This window comes from Buceros rhinoceros, unplaced genomic scaffold, assembly GCF_000710305.1.
Source record: "Buceros rhinoceros silvestris isolate BGI_N320 unplaced genomic scaffold, ASM71030v1 scaffold13547, whole genome shotgun sequence".
NCBI lineage: Eukaryota > Metazoa > Chordata > Aves > Bucerotiformes > Bucerotidae > Buceros > Buceros rhinoceros.
In genome coordinates, this window is record NW_010421687.1 from 21,563 (window position 1) to 29,761 (window position 8,199).

The following is an 8,199-nucleotide window of genomic DNA, read 5'->3' on the forward strand; positions in this document are numbered from 1 at the left end:
GAAAGAGTAGGTGGCTAAATAACTTTTAAGATCATCCTGCATTAGTAAGATCATGTAGCAACAGGAAACTTGTAGCTGGAGTTGTAAAATTGTTACCTGTCTGGAATGAATGACTTCTACCTGTATCAGTACTAACTTCTCCAGAGTTTCATGCCTTACAGAGAAGGTTCTCTGTGCCAGAAATAATTATCTCTGCTCCATCACACATCTAAATACAACATTCAGCAACATCCACCAGAGAACTAAACTCAAAAGTGTTCGTGACAGGACTTGGACACAGGAGGCATCATGTTAACTTCTGCCTAAAGTGGTGGAGCACGGAGAGGTTATCCAGATCCACAAGAGTAAGACAGATGATGAGGTACCAGCAAAAAGGGTTTTCATCTCCAGGGACAATATTTCCAGGAAAGATATCTTTGCAACATGGTAGGGAGGAAGAAGAAGAAAAAAAAGTAGGAAGCCTTAATCTCTCTACATTAGTCTTTATTTTATCCTCCCATCTACTTCTTCAGCCCAATAAACTGAAACCTGAAAATGTTTATGGGTGAAAAAACCCTGCCCATTTTGATCCCCTGGAGTCTCATAAATGCAATGTGAATGAGAGCAGACCAGGGAAGGAGAAGCATTACACCCAAGTCACATCATTACAGGCACAAACTCAGCTGGCATCTTCTGCAGTGCTATACATAAAGCTGAATGCAGGCTTTGTGAAAACGCAGTTGGCCTTATCAGAAGGACTTGGATTTGCTGCAGGCATTTGTTTGAAGAGGACAAGTTAGACAGAGCTTTGTGTTTAAAAATAGTTGGTATCGTTAGTTTAGTAGATTCTAGATAATAAGCAGAGATAGTGATGCCTGCCTTAAATTAACAATTTCTTGTATTGTTATTTTTATAGCCTTCATAAAACTACCACACCAAAACTGAATTCCAGCCCTTTTGTTTCCTTTCCTTTTAAAGAACATTACATAAAGGTGTGCAAGACTGTCACATTAACCTCATTACCCACTCACTTTTAAAGTAACTTTCTTCCCTGAAGACTGTTTTATATAAGAAGCATCATTTACAACTGGTAGCTGATACATCAGAGCACCTGCTTTTACTCTGTTAACTGAGTTCAAATTTGATACATTTGAAGGAAGAGGAATAATTTGTGTGAGCTACCTGCACAATATTAAGAACTGCAGCCAGTGTGCTTTGACTACAATACTTCCAGAAAGGCAGAATATTGTATCACTTTCTGAACAATTAAAGAACATTTAGTAATGGAGACCTGAGATCTTCTAACAAAGAACTCTTTTTTTAATTGAAGAAACTAATACCTACACTACGCTGTGCTTTACACTTAATGTCACCTCCACGACCACTATCTACAAATTTTTATCTCACTCTCAAGTGAAAATTTATAGCAATTATTTGACAGTAACCCTATCGTCTACAGTGACTATGAATTTTCTCCAAAGTTGTTTAACTCCCACAAAATTATTCACAACTCTGTTACCTCCCACGACCTACAAGCTACGAGTTCAGCTTTCTGAGAAGCAGCACAGGACCAAGAATTTTTTTAAAAGTGTCGAAGTGTCAACATATTTTATGTCCCCAGGGACCATCAAGCAATATAATCTTATCTGTTATTAAAAGATCACAATTTCATCCAGTTACTTCATTGTTTATTAAGTCCAGTAGTTTCAGTTTGATTAACCACAACAAAAATCAGACTTGAGAATTTATTGTTTGAAAATGAGCAGCAGGGACTAACCTACTAGATGCAAAATATCTGGATAACACCTCAGGAATGACTCAGATATTCCTGCAAGAAAAATGTTCCTGGAAATGGAGGGAGGCAACTCCGGGCAAGCAGAGCCTATCCCTCCCAGCAGCTGCTTCCAATTACGATACTCAAACCAGATCAGCAGAAATACCCCATGACCCAGAAATGGATAGGAGTCACAAGGATATAGGATGAAATACACGATGCCAGCTGTTTTAAGAACTGAAGAGTAAGGATGGTTTTTAGGTTAGATCAGCATTGTTGTAATAAGTGTCATTCCAAGTCGAGTTTGACTGGTGTTTTTATTACAGCTTAAGCATGCAACATCTGCTCAAGCTCTGCACAAAGTAACATCAGTATTTTATAAAGGTAGAACAAGTATTTCAAGTATTAATCACTAGAAGGTCTAAGTAGTAGCCTAACGAAAGGGGAAGCAAACCAAATACTCAAACCTATCTTGGAAATTACTAGTCTCATTGGACAATAAAACTGGCCACTTGAACCTCAACCTCTGAACAGGTTAGAAGCAGTCTCACAATAAGTCCTTTCCTTTCTCCAGAAAACAAGCCTTTGACATAAACCTGTTTAAATGGGAATTAGGATTCATAGCTTCCCACGACTTCAACAAGCAGTTAAGCCACATTCAAGGTTTGTTCAGAACCCTTCTTCCCAAAGCTTTCTAGAGCACACCATAAAAGGTCCTTTGTCTCCCACACCCACAGAACAAATTTGCTAAGGTGACTACACACCTTCTAAGAAAAGTAAAGGGCAGAAAACTGACTTAAGTTCTATATCGCAGCAGCAGCAAATCTCCTCTCAGGCAAAAGACCTACATTTACCAGCTTCTTGAGACAGGGACTTCAAAGTCTAACCATATCCAGGCACTGAAACTGGAAGAGTCAAGCAGTGAACTCTTCAAGTAACTGAGGCCCATCATGCTGCTATAAAGAACAGTGGTCCCCACGAACCTGCAGCTCTGTACTCTTAAGACATAATCACAATTGAGATCCCGCCAACAAGACGTCACTAAACCATGAGCAAACAGTAAACAAGTTGAGCCCACAGCAGTCTTCCTGAGGCATCACAGGGCCTTAGTGCCAGCTTCGGGGCATGGCCACAAACTATAGAAGTGAAAATAGAAATGTATTCCCTATGTTTTAACTCATCATTTCAGCTTTTTATTACCAAAAAGCCTCTTTGGCAACCTGCAAGAAGACTTCTGGGGAAGCACTTCCATAAAGAAAATTCTTGAAACCCATATGGAACAGTACAAGAAAACCCTGACAAACTGAACAGCAGAAATAGCCTGGAACAAAATCAAGGTCTCAAGATTTTAAACCTTGCACTGTACTGAAAAGCAAATGAAACAGCTACATCATTGTCCACATAAAGAGCTGACAAAACACACAACACTTGAGCCCAACTGAGTGTGTCTGCAGGGCTGATATAAACGGAACCTGCCATAGTCTGACTGATATTCCCATATCCTTCCTTCCAATAGCACTAGTGTTTGCAACAACTAGCTGGCAAAGCAGTTCAGAAATTGCTCTAGACAAAAAAAATTAACCTGTATTGTTTTTTGGACAGATCAGCTAGCTGCATAAACAAGCTTGCTGGCACAAAATAGAGACCAGAATAAACAGAGCTGAGCATGGGGAAAGATGAACTGCAGCTCCTCCAGCCAATAAACACTGGAAAAACAATGCCAGTGTTGTAAGGTTCCTTAACTGTAATTTAGCACCTGTTGATTCCTCACTTTTTCTAAGTTATGGCTATTGTGGCTAAGTGATGGCTATTATGGGCCATTTGGAAGAATTCCAGATGCTTTCAATGGTTTATCTGCACTGATCCAGAGATCAGTGGGAGAAGCAGCAAAGTCAAGCACAGCACCAGCAGGAAGCATGGTTTAATAAAAGTTACACTGTGAAGTAGTTTTTGTACTACACATATTTGCAGGAGAGTCCAGAAGGCTGTTTTTGCTTCCTTAAGTTCACTGCATGGCTGGTGCCCTAACTCAGTCTATTCTAATCACTGAAGGAACTCAGCTTTCTGAAGCTGACGGTGTCGTGTTGCTTTAACACAAGCGTAAGAGTCCTGTCTTCTCATAGACTAAAATTCTTAACGTGGAGGTCCGTCACCTAGAATGTTAACAGGCAGCTTTCATTTTGGATTGATTTAATATTATATACCATGAGGAGAGAATTGACAGTAACGGCGGTCAAGGTAGAAGAACGAACAATCACACATCACTGTCCTGTCAAAGCTATCCATGCTAGAGACTTGCGTGGATTCAGACGCAAGACAGACAAACAGGTACTACAGCTGATTTTGTAGCATAAGCCAAACTAAGGAGAAATGACAGGCTGGAACAGAAGAGGGGGCACCTGCAGAAGAGGCTGCCATATCAAAAAGCCATAATCAAGTCTCCTGACAGAAGTGAGGTTCCATTCACAGGACATGCTATGGCAACTGCTACTACTGCATTTTATTCAGCATTTGATATGGAACAAAGATGTTTTGCCCTCCCCTTCATAAAATGTAAGGGGCAACACTAAGCCTTCAAGGATTGATTTTAGTAACATGGGATCGACAACTCAGGGTCTTACGTTAGTGCTGTTCAACTAAGGATTGAGAGAAGCATTTTGAGGACACATTTAAGCTAGTGTCACCTAAGACACAGTAGCTTCAGCCATTTCCACTCTGTGTTTCAAGTGCAAGAAAGCACATTTGGAAGCTAACTTTTGACTGATAAAGTCAGGCATCACCCTCGCACAGAGCTGCTGCTTCCAGCTATTCTGGAAAGCAACAAAAATGGAGCTCCCTTGAAGGCACTATGCCAGAGCTTGCAGCAGGAGCCTCAGCAGTTCACTTTTAAAAGCAGTTCAAGAGCTCTACATTCAAAAAGTTGCTCACAGTATAGTCAGTATCATAAGCCCAGGGTTTTTTTGTCAACTATACTTCAAAAGATCTCAACCACATTACTGTGTCCTCTTTGCCCCCGTACACTTACACCTCAACATTCGCTAAAGAAATTTAAGGAAGATTTAAATGTAAGCATTTTGACTTGGCTTGACAAAGCAAATTCTTTACACAAAGTTTGAAGAGGGCTTCCAAAAGACACACTTGAAAAAATACAGGTTTGCCAGAACAAGTCTCTAATACAAGTATCTCAGTAATTGTTAACGACGCTGTATTTTTCCTATATTTTTCAGAATGTCAGATGTGTATTTTCTAGAAAAAGCAAATATCTATACAGTCATTTTTATAGCCAGAAAGGATGACTTGAGATCCACACGCACTACACCCAAAATCCCACCCAAATAGTTTCACTACTCTACAGGCAGAAGAGTTAACTTGCGACAGAGGAATCTAGAAACAAATGCTATCTACAGAAACAGGCTTCCACTCAATGCTCTTATGGCAGGCTGCACTCAATGCTCTTATGGAATCTATAGACGGGATGCCACCCACATCCCTTCTGTAGGCTGGGGTTCTGGCTGGTGGAAGCAGCCTTGTGTTGCAGGCATCTCCATTCTCAGGGAGACATGGTCTGATGCTGATAGCTCAGAGAGTTTATCCTGCTCAAATCTTGCCTTTTTAGCCAGTCATATAGTGTTACAGTGAAAAACCCCAAGAATACCCTTAAATTCTTTCAAGGTATTAGCACAGACAGATGAACACAGAAGCCTTGTTTGAGTAACACTCCTATGAAATTCTTGACATAGAAAAAGTTTAAGCTTTCAAATAAAGCATTTTTGAGGCAGGCACTGCCTTCTTCCGTGTGGTCAGTGCCTAGCTGGGTGAAGTTTCAATAAAAGCAGAGTAGGAAACACACTACCGTTCACAACCTCTTAACTGGCTTTGGCAATGAAGGGTGCAGGGAAGAGGCGCTCCATATTTATATCAAAAACCACAGCACAAATGATGCAAACACACAGCATCCAACAGAGGTCATTAGCAAGAGATGTCAAGAAGCAGGTACCACCAAATTCTCCACCTCCTCTTCACCATTGTTCTGTCACCCAAAAAGCAAACTGTATCAACACACCAGCCAGATGGAACCCAACAGAATAAGAGCATGTTGGATTTTGCATTTCAAAAAGTACCTTTTATTCCTGTAAAGAATCATCCAGCTGTAGCAAATAAATTTCATTAGTGAAATCTGACTTGGCAAAGTTAGTTCATTCATTTTATGACTCTGCCATCTGTTTTACCACCCAATTACAAATGTGTAAGTACTACTGCGAGAGTGTTACTTTTGTAGCCGTATTTTGTTCTCCTGTAACTGCTCCTCCTGTTCAGATTCCACGCAGTGCAAATTGCTCCCTCTAAAATCTTACTAATTTCTCTGTTTTATTCAGGGGAAGAGGATTTCAGAAGCATGACTCACTGAAGGAGACTGGTTTGCAAATACACAAGGATTTGTAATTAACCTTTTGAGTAGGTGATTCAAGGACACAAGTGGTTACAGACCTGATGGTGCATGGTAATATGGCATTCATGAAGTTGCGTCACTGTTTAGCCTGATCCCTCCCCATTTTTATATGTTGTTTATTCTAAAATCATTAGATCTATGATTCGAAAAACTAGTAGAGTCAATTTAGTAGACCTGAAAGGCCTAACCAGGCAATTAATTGTCTTTCAGCTCAATATATACTTGCCAATCATATGATACATGGTAGAATTTCATGGCTATTCCATATATCTCGGGTATAAAACACACAGTGGCTAGAAACGGATCACATCCAGTTCCTGAACTTAGTAGGAAATTATTAATATTCATATCAACTTATCAATTTCCAAATTAAGTGAGTGCAAGGTGGTTTTGATCTCTGATCAGACTTTTCTTGAAGTACTACAGAAGACATTTGCAAGTTACATGTTCAAATTGTAAAGTGGTAACTTGTAAAAATTGCTTTTCATTCTATTCGAATTCTTACAGCTCTTATCATGCACGTGATAATCCAGAACACTGCCCAACTGTTAAATGACTTACAAGAACATAATCATGTAAGTTTTAACAGAACAAGCTATCTAAAAAATGTTCTTTATACAGCAACGCGTATCAAAATCATGGATCAATTTCTGAACACAGAACCAAGCAAAACATTCATTTCAGACTATCTGGGTAACCGAGTGAAGCAGCTATCAAAAACTTCTGATAAAGAACCTAAAAATTAGTTTTGTAATCACGTTCTGAAGGCAAAGAGTCTTGGAAAAGGCACTGTTAAGGATGGAATACTATTGCACATCACTAGATGGGTCTCAAGCATGTCTCCTCCTATGGTGAGACAAGTGACGCAAAAGCTGAAGGCATTTCAGCAGTGGTCACAGACCAAATCTGGTTTATTTTAAAGGTCAGTCTCCCCAGGGAAGAAACTACCATAGAAGTCTGTCTATGGTGAAATCCAGTATATTTATCAACATTTAATTGATTTAATTCTACACGTGTTGCAACACTAAATACTACCAAGCTTGAGCTGTATTCCTTCCTGTACACGTGAACTTCTAAAACTCCAACGAGAAGTATGTGTCCTCCTAGTATCTTTTCAATGTTGCATGTAATATAGGATTTCCTTTGGCCCACAAAACCTTCACTGCCTCTCACTTAGGAAAACATTTTATTTCCAGCTGGTCACCTGCATGCTTTGAATTCAGTTGGAGTGCTTCTAATAGCATCAGGTCTCCACAGAGTCACAAGCTGGTATTACAGCTTTTTTCCTTGAGGACTTTATTTCTTTTACCTTATACACACATAGTCTGAGTCCTGCATAAAGTCTGGGAAAGTTAGTGTTGTTAAAATCCATTCCTGTTGTTCACAGACAGCACGAGAGACCTTAGTTTGTTGAGATATTATGTTCCTGAGAAATCTCTCCTTCAAACTACTGATAATTCAAGAATAACCACTCCATCCTGACTGGGTTAGTTAAGACCATTTCAGTATTTTATCATACTGTGTTTCATTGTTCATATTTAAAAAAAAAAAAAAAAAAAAAAAAAAAACAAACAGAAAACAACTTAGAATTTGGCCCCAAGATTGCTTTTGCTTCAGTTTATGCTCCCTGAATTATTTTTCCCCATATCTGTAAAAATCCTCCCCTACAATTGTAGTGAGACCTATTAGAAAGATGACAATATAAAACTTATCTCCTCAAGCACTGGATGGTTTTCTTCAAAGTTTCCAAACTACACTTAAGATCACCAGAACTAATTTGCTTTGCAATGCTCTTCAAAATACTCCAGACTGAAGAAATTCGCTTAAACTGTGGATGTTATGCACACGGTCTCAGACATATATCTTGCAGAGAAGAATGCTTTTTTTAGATTGTTTCATTCCTCTATCCATTTTGACTGCAAGAGCTACAAAGCTCAACCTTTGCAAAACAGAAAATACAACAGACACAGGTCAACCTTCCCTTAATTTTTAGAAA